Here is an 18,817-nt window from a genome sequence, read left to right as displayed (position 1 = left end):
CTTGAAACCATATAGCGAAACATACACATATACAACAAAACAAAACAGACCCAGCAGAACCTATTTATAAACATTTATGCACACACATACATATATGTAGTTAGCCTTGGAACCATATCCTCACATATAACCAAAGACTCTGCACAATCTATTTATGATTATACACATGTATACATATACACATATATGTAAAATAATAAAGAAAAAAGAGGTTAACAGTTTGAGAGTAGAGGCCATGGGAGGGATTCTAGGAAGGATAGCTGGGAGGGGCTGGAGATGGGAAAAAGAAGAAGGAAGTGATGTAATTCTATTTCTACTAAAAATATTAAAAACCTTTCTGCTTCAGAGGAAATGGAGTGGTCCTGCAAAGAACCACTGAGGGGCTATCTAAATCGTTCTAAGAAGATAAAGATCACAAACACACATACAAACACATGCATAGACATGTGTGTACATAAACAGGCACATGCACACCTTCATGTGTACTCAGATGTATATACGTACATATACACACATGCTCACAAATATACACATACTTAAACACACTCTCACATACATGCGTGTACACTCACACACACATACACACACACACACACACACACACAAACACATGCAAATGAGGGCTTTAGATGCAAGCAGATCTTCTTTCAGAAAGATCTGGTCAGATGTAGTCTGGTTCTAGCTGACTCTAGTTGTCTCTTCGCAGGGCACTGCTGACTTAAGCCTACAATGGGTCTTTATTTCCTTCATCTTGTCTTGCTAACCTGGTCATCCCTATGCCGGGTGTCTCTGCTGACGTGTGACAGAAATGATCACATACAACATTGACTGACCTGTCCAGGGTCCAATTTACTCACCATGAGTCACTGAATAAGGGTCAAGAAGAAACCAGCTCCAGTCCCCAACCCTAAATTGATCTATATTCAAATGTTGAAAAGTTTTATACTAAAAGATTATAGATTTCACATTAAAAAAGCTTGAAAGGACAGTCTATACAGTCTTCTTTCCCACATGATGACACAGGGTGTGTGAGTGGTGTCTGCAGTCTCTAAGCAGGGCAAGGTTGCTTCTTTTGCTCTATCCTCCATGTGATCTTCTTTGCTCACTTCTGCCACCTGCTGGGCTAACTGCAAGCCTAGTGAATGGTCAACCTCTGCTAAGCCCATCTTGCCCCACAGTGGCTGCATCTGAAAGACTTGGGTATAGCCAGGTTCCCATCTCAGCCTCCAGTCCCTCCATAAACACCATTGCGTGGCTTTCTTTTATTTTTGTCCATACCCTTGGCTCTATTGTCTAAATCCCTTTCACAAAGCATACATTATTTATTAGATTAGGAAAAAAATGGGTTTGTAAGTACATTTGTGCAAAATGAAGCTTTGCTGTTTCCGTCTGGGGGCAGAAAGAGGACGAAAGCTGGGGCTCCATGTATCAGGCAATGCAGAGAATATCAGAAGAGTTGGCTATTGTGATCGTCCTCAATTCTTGTCCTCTCTTGACTTTAGTTCCCATGGCTACCAGATAGGGAGGTGCTGCTGGGTCACAAGTTAGGAGCTGGTGATCCATGGGTTATGGTTATAGCCAGTTATTTGGGCTCTATCCTTCTTTTGCTAAGTAAACACAACTAAAGGGAATGTCTCAATGAATAATCCAGATTACAGACTTCCCAGGACTTTAACAGTTCAACAGTGTTTTTCTCCCTAAATTCGTGCATAATGATGGGGAACATGAGTCCTCCCATTCTTTACCCACTCTGAGAGCACATACTTATAGGCTATTCACTTTTTATTGTCCCTATGTCTTTGCCTTGCCTCACTGGAACTTTCTCTTGATGCCCTTGGATGAGATAGACCTCCGGACCCTCCTTTTATGAGAAGCGGATGATAACTGAGTAGCGGAGATAACTTGAAGCATTCTTTTAAACCTTAAGGAATTGTTCCTCCTTCCTGTGGGCTAAGCTGGGAAGCAGCATAGTGTGAGGGCCTTTGTGAAGAGCCCTATACACAGTCAAACCTGAAAAGGCAACAGCCTGGCTTTGAAAGTAGCAGAAATTTTCTTCCCTTAGGGTTGGTAGCTGATTCTCTAAGTAATTTGCAATTCAAGTGTCTCTTTGTTTTGTATGAAAATTTGCTGCTATTTGGAAAGTGGGGACGAGCTAAATTGCATCCTGCTGGTTTTACTTTGACTGTATCAAAAAAGAAACTGTTAATCTGGTTCCATAATTAACTTCCCTGTTTTAAAAAGGCCCTGGGAGAGAGTCCAGAGAGTGGCTGTCAACTCCCTGCCTCTCCACTCAATAATGTTGTTCAATAGGATGCCCTGAAAGGAGAATGGTTCCAGGTGGAGAGGGCTCTTGATTATCTCTCTGATCTTCTGTGTCCTTTATCCCTATCCAACCAAATTTAGTGAGTTCCCACTGCAGGTAAGGCATCAGATTAGTTGGGGGTATCAAGATAATAAATCCCTGACTAGCTGCCAGGGAACATAGTTAATTTTCCATCCATCTGTCCATCCATCCATTCATCCATCCATCCATCCATCCATCCATCCACCCACCCACCCACCCACCCATCATCTATACAGAACTCCCCTCCCTTTAAGATATGTAGTTTCTTTTTCCAAATCTCATGAGAAGCACTTGTATGTGAGAAATACAACACAGACTTAATCATCATTTAAAATTCCTAAAATGAAAAGATAACTTTTGACACAAGGCATAGAGTTAGCACCACTGAAAAGAAGGCACAGAAATTGGCTCTGGCCCCTGAGTTATCTGTGACCTTGCACATGCTTAGACCTGTTCATGAAATGCTCAGGGAAACAAGTGGAAGTAGGTGGTGATTATTACATTTGAAGGCTATTTGGACCAGAGTAGATGGCTTGCACTAACATTAAGAACTGATGTGAGCCCTGCTAGAGACTTTGCTAGGCACCTTCCGCTTACTATTTTGATGGAACCCCATAAAGCCAAGCAGTTATCACTGGCTTCAGGTTACAGTGAGCAACCAGATCCAAGTCAGGTCCCAGGGGACACAGAGCTGTCATACCAGTCCCCTGACCTGTGATGGTTTGGGCTGCTGACGGTGAGATGTGACTGTTGACTGAAAACCAGGTAGACCTTGGGGGGTTGGGGCGTTGCTACTGAGGATTTGTTGTCACTGAGTGAGGCAGAAAATTCCAAATAAGACTGTCTTAAGTACTCGAAGTATCACTGTTACTTTTATTAGGATTTGCCCAGGAGATTTCTATAGATAGCCATTCCAGTGTTTCCCATTATTCTGATTTGACTCATACTCAAGCTGGCTGTGTAGTTAGCATTCTTTTAACCCCACCAGAGGTTAAAAACATCACACATATTTTGGGCAGCAAGATGAAGGAGGAAAGAACCCCTGCTACTTTAGAAAATATGTCCTGGTTTTTCAACGTAATACTTTTACTTCTGTCTCATTTGCCAAACCTTGGTCACATGATCACATAGAGCTTTCAGAAAGCATAGGCAGGCAACCTAAAGTCAGGATGCTCAAGAGACAGAAGCCCTTCCTCTCACATTGTACAAAACTCAAGTGGAATAAAACTCAGATGCAAGATACCAAATGATGAAAGGTTTTGGAAAAAAACAGGAAACTGTGAGCTAACCCAATCACAGAAAGACATACATGGTATGCACTCATTGATAAGTGGCTATTAGCCCAAATGCTTGAATTACCCTAGATGCCTAGAACAAATGAAACTCAAGAGGGATGATCAAAATGTGAATGCTTCACTCCTTCTTTAAAAGGGGAACAAGAATACCCTTGGCAGGGAAGGGAGAGGCAAAGATTAAAACAGAGACTGAAGGAACACCCATTCAGAGCCTGCCCCACATGTGGCCCATACATATACAGCCACCCAATTAGACAAGATGGATGAAGCAAAGAAGTGCAGACCGACAGGAGCTGGATGTAGATCTCTCCTGAGAGACACAGCCAGAATACAGCAAATACAGAGGCGAATGCCAGCAGCAAACCACTGAACTGAGAATAGGACCCCCGTTGAAGGAATCAGAGAAAGAACTGGAAGAGCTTGAAGGGGCTCGAGACCCCATATGAACAACAATGCCAAGCAACCAGAGCTTCCAGGGACTAAGCCACTACCTAAAGACTATACATGGACTGACCCTGGACTCTGACCTCATATGTAGCAATGAATATCCTAGTAAGAGCACCAGTGGAAGGGGAAGCCCTGGGTCCTGCTAAGACTGAACCCCCAGTGAACTAGACTGTTGGGGGGACGGCGGCAATGGGGGGAGGGTTGGGAGGGGAACACCCATAAGGAAGGGGAGGGGGGGAGGGGGATGTTTGCCCGGATACAGGGAAAGGGAATAACACTCAAAATGTATATAAGAAATACTCAAGTTAATAATAAAAAAAAAAAAAAAAACAAACCAGGAAACTGATTCATGAGACTGGCCTGGACAAGGATTCCTTAGGTGAGATTAGAAAAGCACAGGCAACTGAAGAGAGGATGTCTATGTGATTTTTTTGGTACTGATTACTTTGTACAAAGAAATGTGTATACTTAGGCAAATGGGGTTGTATTAAAATATCAATATATCTATACATATATCAATATATATATAGATATATTGACTTTGTACAGAAAATTATACATAACAGAATAAAAGGACAGCCTACAAAATGGGGGGCTAGATTTGTATACTGTAGAGCTGACAAGAACTTTAGACATGGAATACACATGGAACGCATATACTGCAATGCAAAAGAATTTGATTGAAAATGGATAGAAGCCCTTTATTACATACCTCTCAAAAGAAAGCATGCAAAACTGCCATGGGTAAGTGAAAACATCTTCAACATTAGGAATCTTCAAGGGTATGCAAATTAAATTTCACTGTATTCCTCCCTATTAGAATTACTCCAATTACAATGGCTATTATAAAACAGACAAAAGGAATCAACCATTGATGAAGATGCAGAAAAAAGCAAACCATTCTACAAAATTGGTGGGATTGTACTTGATTTAGCTCATGAGGGGAAACATTATGGACGGTTCTCAAAAAATTAAAATTAGAACCACGCAATTACCCAGCAATGCCAGCACTGATAATATAGCCAACGGAAAAGAAACTAATAAAAAGAAATAGGTCCACTGCCTTGTTTATTGTAGGACTATTCACAGTAGCCAAGACTTAGATTTTACTTAAATACCTAACAATATATAAATATACACAGAGAAATGTGTTACATCTATATGATAGGATCCTATTCAGCCAGGAAAATGAAATCATAATACTTAAAAAAAATGGTTAAACCTGGAATATGTCATGTTAAGTGATTAAAAACCAGACATAAAAAGCAAAAACAAACAAACAAACAAAAAAAACCTGCATGGTTTCTTTCACATATGGGAATTTTATAAAATGTATCTCATAGAAGTAGACAGTAGGACAGTGGTTATCAGAGTGTAAGGGTGCGAGCATGAGAAAAGAAGCAAAGGGCAGGCCGTCAGCAGATCCCAGGTAAGAAGGCAGGAGAAATAAGCTTCAGTGTCTTATCGTACTCCCAGTGCTGACTGTGGTTAACATGAAGATATAGGGTACACTTTGGAATAGTGAAAAGAGAGTCCCTTGAATGTTCTTATTCCAAACACAGAAAGTTCATAAAGTGACAGATATAATAATTGCTGATTTTATACATCAACGTAAGTATGCACCACAATTCCTAACCATACCCTCAAAATGTATCTAAATCGTGACAGAATTTTCACTTTTTAAAATTTTTTTGAAAAATTTTTTTTTCAGACTTTTCATTCTTAAGGGAGTAAGAAAGAATGGATTTGGGGAGATGAATGGCATTAGAATTCCTGTTGTCATTTATATGAAGATAGAGGATGTCTCAAGGGACCATAGCTAGAAAATGACCCTGCCTGGAATGTAATTTCACTCTAGATTGACCAAAGACTCTCTTTCTCTGCTTGCTGTGCCTTTAACCCCATTTTCCAGTCTCTGTTAGTTCTATTCAATCTCGAGGACCCATTTCAATTCCAATTTCCTCCAAGAACTTGTCTGAAATTGTACTCAGAAAGAAATAATCCTTTCATTCCCCCAAACCCTCAATGTTGGTCTTACTCCTTGTCACTATTGTATAGGGTCTCTTTCTCTCCCTGACTCTCTTCCTCCCTTCTTCCCTCTCTTGGCCTCTCTGCTTTTCCTTTTCTTTGCCTCTCTGCCCCCTCCTCTCCTTCCTCCCTCCCTCCCCCTCCATCCCTCCCTCTCCCTCTCCCTCTCCCTCTCCCTCTCCCTCTCCCTCTCCCTCTCCCTCTCCCTCTCCCTCTCCCTCTCCCTCTCCCTCTCCCTCTCCCTCTCCCTCTCCCTCTCCCTCTCCCTCTCCCTCTCCTCCCTCTCCCTCTCCCTCTCCCTCTCCCTCTCCCTCTCCCTCTCTCTCTCTCTCTCTCTCTCTCTCTCTCTCTCTCTCTCTCTCTCTGCCTGCCTGCCTGCCTGCCTGTTTCTGCCTGTCTCTTGATTTTTTAAAAATACAATTGATTTTCTACAATGACTCTGTACAGGTAGTGAACTAAGAGAATAATAAATCATAGAAGAGACCACCATTATGAGTTCTGGTACCCACATTCCTTTCCTTTAGAAATCATTTTCTCCTTCTTTGTAACTGCTCAATTAGAGACTTCATTGTTAATCATCCCGTGGTTGTTTACAACCTTGTAATTATCTCAGGGCCAATGGAATGTGAGTGGAAGTGTGGATACAAGTTCTAAGGCCATTTCCATGAGGACATAACTACTTGCCCAGTCCCTTCTCCCTACTCTCTTGTGATAACTGGGAAAGAACGTTCTATCTCCTGTGGTCCTATGTTGTTAAGGCTCAGGTTGAGAATAGTGAACTATCCATCTTGTAACTTGAGATGACCTCTTCGAACTATCTATTTCTCTAGACTGCTCCCCCATCTTGGATTAAGCCCATTCTTCCCAGTGGCTATACCCGGTCTCCATAACAGTTTACTTGTGCCTTGCCTCATTCAAAAGATTAACTGGTCTTTCTTGGAAAGAATAGAGCTGCCAACCCTGTCCTTTTACCGGGAGAGTGACATCTACCACAAAATGGCACCTCTGGCCACTTAGGTGGCATTATAGGTTAAAACCCTAGAGGCAGCTGGGGCATCTATTCCATAAGCTCAGATTTTTGATCTTGGTTAACCAGGAGGGATAAACAAAGAGATTTGGTTCTAGAATTCTATTATTGCTGTTGAAGTTACTCTTCAAAATATTTTTAATTAGGAGTATGTTCAGTCTTCTTAAATAATGTTTTGCACTGACATTCGCTGATTCATTCTTCTTAAACCCATCATTTTAGAAAATTGTCTGTTGCTGCCTAAGCATTTTTGCCTTTGGAGATGTTCTACAAAGTTCCATTCTTTTTCTGTCATTCTCTCTTAGGAATCTATTTAGGCAATTCTGCTGAGCATTCATTTCCTGGATGAGTGTTAACAATAAAACTTTGTGTTGGTATGTTGTTTAATACTTTTCAAGGCCCTTTCATAATCTAATAGCATTTCACCTAAGAAGCTTGCAAAGTTGCGGTGCTTAAGTATTTTCACTCATGTTCATATTCCTACTCTGCAGACCCACAGCTCCCAACCAGAGTGGAGAAATGGCAGTATGGAGCTATCTGTTATGAAGAACACTGTCCTGCGTACAGGTCTTTGCTTCAGGTAATGAGATATTTTTTTGTGTGTGTCATTTCATAGAGCCTTAAAGAGGAAGAATGCTCCTCACCACTGGGAGCAGAGCAATAAATAAGACAGGCAGTATTCCTGTTTGGAAGGATCTAGTGGGCAGCATGTGAGTCACAGTTTGCCAGATGGTAGCTGTCTGTACATCTTCTCTGGGCAACTGTTGTCCTTCTGTCTCTATCATATGATTCTAATGGGGCTGGTATCCACAGAAGAAAGATAATTCGACTCTGGCTTTTCCGAGTACGGATATCTGCTCATCTCAGTGATTGGAGCACGTAAGGTCTTATGACACAAAGAAAGCCAATTGAGGGAATTAGTGGAATTTAGAATTTAGGAAATTGAAGAGACGAGCTCTTCTCTGTCACATTTGGCAGGGATGATGTCATCTTGCAGTCAACTGTGGCCGTGTCTCTTCCTACATGTATGGAGAGACAGCTTTTGCAACTTCACAGTCATGAAGAAGTATGTGTGGGGGCTGCTAGAGTGGTAGATACTGAGGAGCAGGCAGGGGTGATAATTTGGGAGGAGAAAGAATAGGCTGGTCAAATACTACGACGCTGACTGGCATATAGAATAGGCTGGTAGATAGTACAATGCACATCGACTGGCACATAGCAAGTGCTTGTAACTTAGTTACTGAGCTGAATATTACTCAAAAGCTCCTTCATCATCTGGCTGAGTTGTTGAGCAGAAAATGTGCTTGGTATTAGTCCTCAAATGAATGAATGAATGAATGAATGAATGAATGAAGAGCATTGTATGACTATATTTCCAACTAGGTGAAGAGGAGTTCACAACTGAGGATGACCAATATTTTTTTTAATATTTTTTACCCATTTTCTCAAAGTATGACAGAACAGAGCAGTCATGAAGAAAAAGGCCTTACATCATCAGGCAGGTCAAGCTTCGATTTATGACTTCAGAAGCAGCTGGCTGAGCAATGTTCAGAAACCAATATGCCACCACATCCTATGAGTTTTGGGGGAGAGTAGAGAGATGTCCGTGTGCAGGCTTATGCTGGACAGCTGATGTGTAGGAAAGTGCCTGTGCTGTTTTTATCCACGATGCCAATTTTTATTGAGCAGCTTCTATTTCTTCAGACCCTGTTTCAATGCTACGGATACAGGAGAATGAGAGAGATGTAGGCTTTGACCTCAAGGAGCTTCTACCTCCATGGAATGAGCTGGCAATGCTAAAACACACAGACGAACAGCTAGTCTGAGGAAACAATCCTGGCCATGGAGATAACAGAGAAGAGAGAGAGGTGAATGGGACCTCTCAGACCACAAGAAGGCTTCTAAGGGAAGACCTATTTCTCTGAGGTCTGAATCTCAGAACCTGTGACCATTTCATGCAGATACTAATAGCACTTTTTAATCTGTTATAGAGGGAAATGAATGAGCCAACTTAGATAAATCTAACACAGTGCTTCAGGCAGAGTAACCTACAGATACAAAGACTGAGGCTTCAATGTGTTCGAGGGATGGAAAGGAGGCTCTGTAGCAGGGTATAGGTGGGCAGGGAGAATGGTGGGGGATGTGACAGAGGCTAACCTCATTCCCTAGCCACTCAAACTTCACTATGATGTCATCACCACAATAGGAGCCAGCTATGCAAGCATGAAAGGGCTAAAGCTACCTTGAAAAGCTCTCAGCTTACCAAGGCTCACTAAATGTTGTCAGGGGAGATTTCAAGTGAATTAATTTTTTAAAAAGCAATCACAGTTTGATTGCATTTCATTTCTCCTGTTGTATCTTTGCTGGTATATGGACCTGACTTAGAGACAGAGAAAGACTTCTCTCAAGCTTTCTCCATAAAGGAAGCAGGAGACAGCTGTAGAGTAAACAGAAGCTTGCTCACCAGAGAAAAGTTGGTGAACTTCATTCTTAACGAGACTAACCCATCACTCTGTACATGAACTGACACAGTGTTTTAGGATATAAATAAGGGTGCTGCCCATTAGAACCCAGAGTGACTGCTCAAACTCTCTGCTTGTGATGGACTGTAGTAGAAACCATGCTCAAGAACTTATCAGACTGGCTGTCTTTAGATATTTCTGATTTCTCTATGCAGAGTCAGTGGTAGAATCACAATGATTTATTCATGTGACTTTGAGGGTCCAGAGCCCTTCGAGGAGCAGAGGAGAATTTATCTGTGACATAGAAAAGGGTAGAGTCCAAAACTGATCAGAACCCAAGGCTCAAATCAGGACACAGTAAGACCTATTTCCTGTAAGAATGTTTTTCCTTCTCTAGGAGAGATTACATCCATTCTCATAGTTTTAGATACCACCTGCAGACTGATGATTTTGGAGTCACACTTGTAGCTTAGACCTTCCCTTGAGTAGTCAATGCTGGGTGGAGATCGTAGACATCTCTAACTTGACATGGCTCTGTCAAACCTACCCAGAATAATCTCTACTTGCTTTAACCCACATTCTATGCCTTCCTTATTCTGCATGATCTCTGTCGATTCTACAACTGCCTACCATTTGTTTCTGGTTTAGCCTTTTTTCTCACTCCCCATTCCCAGTATCTAGGACATCAACTAAGTCTTGTAGGATCTAGTCTGGAATGCTGTCTCAAATCTTTCCTCCTCATTGCCATATTGAGTCATTGCTCAATTCCTGATCTCTACACTTGGCTCATGCTGTATGTCTTCTCTTTATTTTTGTCCTTCATGGTCCATTATCTACAGAGATAGTTCGAATAAATGCAAGTTAGATTAATTATACCACCATCTCTTGACACACATTCTTAAAAGCCTTCAGTGGTTCTTTGAATATCATTTAACAGCATCACACCTGGATTACAAAGTGAAAAGTTCTATTTGCTTACTTTTGCAATTTTGCACATTGGGCATTCTCTGTTCATGTTTAAATTCTGGTCACAGTGGCTTTCAATTACACCAAGACACGCCAAGCTTATTGGCACCTTAATATATCATGTTTGGAATAACAGACCTTCTCAAATATCTCTGTGTAGTGAATTCCTTCATTCTCACCCAAGAAGTAACACCTTCTCTTCTTCCTCTACATAATCTAACATTCTCACCAATACAATCCCTTGTTACACTGTATGTTTTACTAACAGCAATTTCAAAAACGTTCAAAATTACACTCTGGTTTTATTGTAGTTGTCTATGTATTCATATTGCATTATGATCTGCAGCTATAAGAAAGGCATTCACCTTGTAAATGTATTCTCCTCCTGGCATTGAGTAGGCCTCCTCCCATGGTAACCCCAATGTTGAATGATAAATGTGTCAAAGCTTCATATTGATTGTAAAAATGAGGTCCATGCTACATTGTAGCAATCCATCTCCTACTCCAATCCTAACACAGTCCCCCTGTTTGTTTGTTTTTCTAAATCAGTCTTCATTCAAGTAGTATTTATTTATTGAGTTGAATTTGAAGGTTCTCTTTTTTTCTCTGACAGCACTAGGAATTGAACACGGCCTCACACATGCTAGGCAAGTATTCCTGAGCTATGGCCCTACCATGCACATATCTCAATAGTAAAACATTTTCATCAGTTTCCCAGACCTGAAAAAACTTGTCCAAACAATTCCTATAGGAGAGTCATAGATTACCAATGTATTTATGTACATCTACTGACTACTTGTGTGAACAAAACTTTGATTCAGGTTCTCTCATCTAATGCAAGTTAGTATGTTGGGTAAATTATTTCCTACCTCTGTTTCTCAAATTTTGGCATCTACCTCCTATACGTGTTAGCATTGAGACCTTTGATAAATCACACAATGTCTCCTGGCCCCAGGATACTCAGGGTGAAGAATAATTCCAAAAAGTAAGTTCATATCCCAGTTCCTACGATGTTTTCTTATTTAGAAAATCCTGGTAATGTTTCCTCATTTAGAAAAATTGAGGGTCTTTGAATATGGAATTAATTTAAGGATCTAGGCATAAGGAAATATTCTTGAATTATCCAAGAAGTCCTTAAATCTAATGAGAAGTTCCTTATGAGACAGAAGCCAGGGGAAATTTGAACACAGAAGTCAATTTGACCTTTCTTTGAAGCAGAGATTATATTGATGAAGCCCAAGTCAAGGGATGCCAAAAGCCAGTAGAAGCTGGAAGAGGTGACTGATGGTTTTTCTCTTGTGTCCCTAACACATAAGCATAGCTCTATGTCACCTGGAGTTTCCAGACAGCAGAACTACTGTGAAGGAATTCATTTCTGTGGCATTTTGCTACAGTAACACTAAGAAACCAATAAGCAGTTGTCTACGAGCTGCAACCCTAATAAGCCTAACTCTCTCCTTGTGGTCAGTCTCTAATGTCATCACATCTACTGAGCTCACTGGGCCAACACAATATGATTAATGTTGTGGTGTAGCAGGAATAGATGTGGTAGGCAATAGTATACAAATCCCACTACAAGCCCTCCTTAAAAGAGACAGTGTTTGCATGTTCTTTCCATGTAGTTGGCACTTTTCCGTCCCCTTGCTTCTTTTTCTTCAACCTTTCATCCTGAGCCCTCTACATGGGCACATGTGCACATGCATGTGCATGCGCATACACATGTGGGATCGCTGACACTTTCCAACTCACTTCAGATAATATAGTAACAAGAGTTCAGGAGGTTCAGTCTTGTCCTAGGTGCCTAGAACTTTGCACTTCCACAAATAATATAAAAACACTAATAGGAACAGCCATAGTGCGAGCACTAACTGCATTCCTAAAGGACCCCTTCCTCCAGGAGGACATCTGACCGGAACCAGCCAGTTACACAGAGACTTCACAATTTATATGTTTTGGACTATAAGCAATTGCTGTCCATTTTGCCATGTTGACTACTGCAGAGTCTTATGGGAAGCCAGAGTTTTGCGGGTGAACATTTTACCTGGTACCATCTACCTGCACCTTTAGGCTATATGGTGGACCAGAAGGAGGTGAACACAGCCACAAGATAAGAGTGAAATTTGTCCTGCAAATTAATTGACAGGAATTTAAACAAAAAAATCTTTCCAGGGTTGGAGGTGGAGGGAGAAAGGCACTAATGGCCAGGAAGTAGACTATCCAAAGGCTGGCTGTAAAAACTCTCTGTGGTTGCCCATGGGTGTCAGAACTCATCTATCACCTTTAGCAGACCCAGGAGTCAGGGACCTCTCTGGGGACAGACAACATATGCTGTGTCTTACCCCTGAGTGCTTTGCCTGCTACAGCAGCTGGGCCTAGACATCCATTCCACATGGTCCCACTGCATCTATCCCACAGATGTGCCAAATGCCCTGGAGGCTACCTGTGGTTGCTTGCACAATGGATTGTGCTCAATTTTTACATCAATACCTGCTTCTTTGGCTCTGAAAGCAACTGTCCCAGTTTATCCCCACCTGTGTCTCTCTGCTCCCCCGAGACAGCTGGCTTGGGTAACTTGTTTGCTCTGAGTAGCTCCTGTGGCATTTTTCAGTCCCTCTGTGCTTGACCTTAATACATGTTATCTCATAGTTATTTGCATCTCACTCTGGTCTTGCCCACTTCCTTTTGGGCCTATGACTTTTATTTCATATAGTTCATGTCTCCCCAGGTACATAGCACTCCTTCTTGCCCAGAAGAGATACTCAACGGTTTTATTATTGAACAACTACTTACTTTGTAATAATTTGGGGCAGAGCATTCTATAGCAATGGCTCTGTGAATTATGAGAAAGGAGATGGTTGGCCATCATTATTAGTGAGATGGAAATTCACTGAAGGGTGTTAGGTTAGTAATTAGGACCATTTTTTAAAATGTGTTTTAAATAGTCTTTTCCTCTCTATTGTTAAGCATCTAGGGGTTTCCTTCTGCTTTTTGAATTTAGGCCCTTTGTCCTCACAGAGATGGTAGTGCCGCGTGTTATTGCTGTCTTTCTCTAGCTCACTTCAACTCTAATGGAAAGCATCACACATCACACATTCCGAAGTGACGTTAATTAATGCTGATGCTCTTTGCTGACATTTCAATAAAAAGTGCTTAGTTAAGGGATGGAGCACGCTCTTCTAATTCTCAACACGGCTTGCAATATGAGTCGAAAATCAATGACTGGGTGACTAGATTCAGGTGCCTAATCAAGCCATTCATGAATGCTTACTGCCTAACTCTTCAGCAGGAAATACATAACTCATGAGAAGAGTGGCCAATTGGACAATAAGGCCAAAGGCCCTGAAGAGCACAGCTTTACAAAACTTGGTAGAATTTAGAGTTTTCAGTGGGAGGAATGGTTTTCTCTTTCTTCCTTTTGATTTGTGGATTCACTCACCATGCACATCCATTCAAGCTTGTTTTTTGTTTTGTTTTGTTTGTTTATTTTTTCTGATTAGGATGTTGGACATCATTGGATGGGATGCCAGTGATGTGCTGGATACTCAATTACATATCACATTATTTATTGCATTACCAAAGCAGGAAAATTGGCATGTTATAATGATGAAAATGAGAACAGAGATTACATGTTGGGTTTCATACCTTGATTTGAAGCTATGTGTACAGTATCTCAGAAAACCCTAGCATTTCAAGGTTGGGAGTCCATGTATGAACTTGGAAATTTGTCACTAAATAACTGGCTAGTACCTATCTGTTTAAGACCCAGTTTCCTCGTCTATAAAATGGAATTAAGAAAAGTAGCAATATTTAAGGGTTAAATGTGATCATAAAATATTGCAAGGCCTATAATCAAGATATTAATGATTTAAAAATAGTAATGGTAAAAATTGTCTATATGCCAGAAATTCCTCTACACATACTTTTTTTTTTAATTATCCCTATTTCACAGATTAAAAGCATAGTAAAAACTTGACATTTGGCATAAGCTAAAATGTGGCAGGATGGAGGATTTGATCCACTAACACTAACTATCGTTAGTACTATAATCCAGAGTTTTTAGTACAATGTTTTACACAAAGTCCCAGACAAAGAAGTGGTTTTGGATTGACAGATCATAGGCAATATATTCTTACAAGAGAAGAATTTTGACTGTTGCTTCCTTTTTCTCTCCCTTTATACTTGATTTGGCTAAAACAACTGGAATTAATTTCTGATCAATGCAACAGAGGTAGGTGTCTCCCCTTAGAGTTTCAGGTTTTCCTCAGTCCAGTGCAAAGTGCTCTCACTCTACCATTTAGGAAAGGTGATATCAGTTGAAGAAATACATTTAAAGCATGCACACTTCAAAGGCCAGACTTACCTTTTCCTGAAAGCTTTGAAATTTCTCTGTCCTTTGGATCCCTATAGAGCCCTCTGCCCTTGGGTTTCCTTTTACTCATTACATAGGATGATAATGGAGAATTTAGTGGACCTTAGTCCTGTTTAAGTATTATAGTCTGAGCCTTTGGTCAGACTCTCCTATGGTTCCTTCCAGGAGCTCTTGGGAGAAGCTTAAAGTGATTTTGTGCAGCTCTGGCTGCTTTGGGTTCTGTGACCCTGGATGCCTGTGATGTGTTCAGCAGCCAGGGTTTGCCTATGAGCACAAAGTCTGCCCATAGAAGCTTCCAGAGATAAAAATTCCACTGGGGACTAGAGTGCATCTACTTTTCCTGTAGCAGTTGGGATACTGCCACTCTCTGCAACTGGTGGCTTTGCTTTGATCTCATTGATCGACCAGTGTCTGTATCTCAAGTCGTTCCATGTCATCTGCTCCTCTAGACTGTGTGGAGCACCTGTCCCAGCCAATTGTAGACAGACGGAGCAACAGACACATGTCAGATCTTTTCATGTGTAGCTCTCAGTTAGTATAGAGATCACATATCTTCTGAGATTTATGCCTAATGTTCACCCTCCCCATGAGATGCTAAACTCCAGGAGGGAACAGACGGTGTTTTGTATTCACCTTTCTGTATTCAGAGTTAGCATGGTGTGGAATGCAGCAATGGTATGGACAGACAGAATAAATACCTATCTGTTCTCCTGAACTCATAAGGCCATATCTAGGGATCTAGAATAGAAACAGAAAGATATGCATTCAAGTAGATTGCAGGGAAGAGCCCAGTCATCCACCATGGCCCTGGTGATATGGTCCTCAATCAGATAAACAGCAAAGGTGGATTCCTAGTTTAAGTTTAAGTATTAGTTAGGAGAACAAAGCCCACAGGATCTTCCCAAGGAGATCTGAAACTTTAGAATTGGTAGTGCCTAGCAAGGAAGATGTGCGCAGGAAATATTTGTTGGATAAGGGCAAGCATGAGCAGCCAGGCTAGTCAAGGTTACTAACAAGCAAGGTGGAGGTCTTCTTATTTTGATAAGTGCTCCAGGCACTTGTGTGGAAGAGGTTACACCCCTCCCTTTGCTTATCTCCCTGGACATACTTCATAGCACTTTACAGTATGTGCTGGGAAACTATTTGCTAGACATACAGATGGATTTTAAAAAGCCTAAATTAAGCTGAGATGAACACCTCACGGATGGCTCCTTCTACACCAGGTAAATGCATTTTGAAATCTCCAAAGTTATGAAGACCTAACACAAATATTTAGCCTAGATGGCATGGGGCTTTTGTTTAGGGACTATTGTACCAGACACTGTTTACTGTGTCTCTAGGTAAAAATCCAGGAACATGTCAAATCCATAGCTTGTTTTCAAATCTACCTCTATCAATAGTTTGTAGTTGGTCACATTGTCCTCTAGAGGTCACATGACAACACCTAGAGACATTTTACTGCCACGAATGGAGCAGTTCTACTGCTAACTGAATGGGAGAAAACCAGCTATTTCTGAACATCATATAATAAATACATGGAACATTATCCCTACAGATGATACAATGGAGTTGAGGCTGGGATACTGTGGTCTGGACCAGTCCAACACAAAGTCAAGGGACCTGCTAAGTCCACACAAGAAGCCTAGTATCCACTGCATAAGGCATTTGAGTTCTTTTGATTTCCTGGCTGAAAGGCAACTTGCTAAAAGAATGCAGCGTCCTGAACTCTGAGTGCGTCCTTGGGGAGGTAGCTCAGGCTCACACTCGTATCAGGCACTGCAGCAGGACGGGGCATTCCCTAGTCAAAGTGACCACACTGTGTTCCTATGGCTTTCCATTTTTCTCTTGCTGTGATCAGGAGAGGGAATGGGTATCTCTATTCTGCATCTCTTGCAAACACAGCCCAGGTAAGCACAGGAGGGAAAACAACTAGAGGTCAACAGAAAGCATTCAGCTGTCTGCTCACTTCCAACTTACTTGCCTGCCTGCACCTGCTCTGGGAACAGCCTCTTCCATAGTGCCTTCCTTGTGGCACTCTCCTACTCTAAGAGCTTCTGTTGGCACATCTGGAATGCCACGCTTATAACCATCAGGTCTGAGCTTCAGTAGCTACCATATAACCTGAGACTTAATGAATCTTTGTATGTAGGAGGAAGATACCACCAAGCAGGTTTCATTACTCCCTATGTCCACTATCACCCCAATGAATACTGACATGAGGATCATCTAGTTCCAAGAACTGTATTAAGGCTGTATTATATGGTTTGATCTTCACCATAATTCATCCCCCCCCCCATCCCAAAGGTAAGTGATGCTTCCTTTAAGGTCCTACTGTTTGTAGAATAATTGAAACCTGTTGATCTAGCCTTGGAAATCTATTTTAACAATCAGAGAAAAGGAACTCTAGATAATGAGGAGCTATATTTTATTCATGTAACTCACATTTAATGAATACCTCTGTATATTTTACCTTAATTTAATGTTTACTGTGCTAGAGGTAATAAATACCAAGGTCTTTTCAATTCTATCCCTTTGGAATTCACAGAGAGTCAGAGATCAAAGTGCTGATACCTATCCTTGATCCGGACTACCATATTCTAGTGGCTTCCTGAGTTTAAAGGCTAAAGTCCATGCCAAAACCCAAACCAGATGAGTAAAATATTCTACACATGTACTTTTCCATAGAGATGAGTATGTCTATTTGGCCAAATTACCCCTAGAATAGATGAGGGTTACATGTCCTTATGACCCCAAAGATCCATTTTTAAAAAAACTGCCTCAAGTCCTATTTTTCTAGTCTCATGGTAGCTTGTACCTATCCTTCTCAGTATAGAAGAAGTCATGTTCTGAGAGAGTATGACATTTGTCCTATTGTTTTGGACCAATTTTGTTCATTATTTGGTTCCCCATGTCTCCTTCTGTAATGCTCTATAAATATTTTTTCAGTGTCCAAACTTCAATTCTTACTATGTACTAATCTCTAAGGCACTCTAGTCGCATGAGCATGTATTAGTATAACATCTTCCAAAGAAGGAAGCAGTCTTAGGAGCCCATAGAAATACAGCTTGTAGGTCAGGATTATAACTTGGGCTTAACCTGATCCCAAGTTTGAATGCTAGCCACGTGCAACTCTGCAGTCATCTAAGAGAGCATGATCAACAGTGAAGCCTGAAGACTTCAGATTCAGTCTGCTGTGCTGACTCCTCAGTTGTTTGACCTTGAGGCTACATGCCTGTTCTGTGACCTAACCTCTTTGTATATAAAATAAGAATCAAACATTATCAGGCATCTTATGGTGTTATGTGAATGGTAAGAATAGTGCTTAGCCCACTGTATGTTTCTGCATATAGACGTGTTTCACTCTCCTTTGGATTAAGAAGGGGTTTAAAGTCTATACGTTGTGCCCATCAAATTCACAGTCTGAATATTGAATGTCCAAATTTGATAGGAAATACTAAAATTTAAATGGGGGGTGATTAAAATTATGTAGCCATAATTAATACGAGGGCATGCCGCCTACATGGCAGTTCAACATATCCATATTAAGCTATCTCTGGGACTTAATGAGATCTTGTTAAATTTAATTGTCTTGTTAAATCTAAATTAAGTGTATGTTAAGGAAACTATTTAGATCATTACTGGGTTTTAAGTTGTCTGCTCAGTCTAGATGTTGAACCAATGCTGTTCTCAATGCTTCTTGGTTTGGTTAGGCAGAAACGAACTGGACATCTCTGACTGCAGTGCACCTGCCCGGGAGAGCTGCCTGGGACTAATCCACAAACTCAGGAGCCAGAAAACTGTCTTGATGTTTGCCAAGACACCAGACACAGAGAAATAGGAGGCTTTTAAAAGCATTTACATGGTACTTAAGGCAGCCTG

General features: G+C 41.1%; 1 protein-coding gene and 1 long non-coding RNA gene across 2 annotated transcripts in view; one reads left to right on the top strand and one right to left on the bottom strand.

Moving 5' to 3' along the window:
- The window catches only part of LOC134480671 (uncharacterized), an 82,219-nt gene extending 74,495 nt beyond the window's left edge, over window positions 1-7,724 (top strand). The window contains exon 3 of the long non-coding RNA XR_010055324.1: window positions 7,633-7,724. This is a non-coding gene — a long non-coding RNA (uncharacterized LOC134480671). The remainder of the gene's footprint in view (window positions 1-7,632) is intronic.
- Atp10b (ATPase phospholipid transporting 10B) overlaps window positions 1-18,817 on the bottom strand; it is a 256,073-nt gene that overhangs the window by 206,900 nt on the left and 30,356 nt on the right. The window lies entirely within an intron of this gene.

This window comes from Rattus norvegicus, chromosome 10, assembly GCF_036323735.1.
Source record: "Rattus norvegicus strain BN/NHsdMcwi chromosome 10, GRCr8, whole genome shotgun sequence".
Lineage (NCBI taxonomy): Eukaryota > Metazoa > Chordata > Mammalia > Rodentia > Muridae > Rattus > Rattus norvegicus.
The sequence above is the reverse complement of the archived record's forward strand: the minus strand, read 5'-3'. Positions and strand labels throughout refer to the sequence as shown.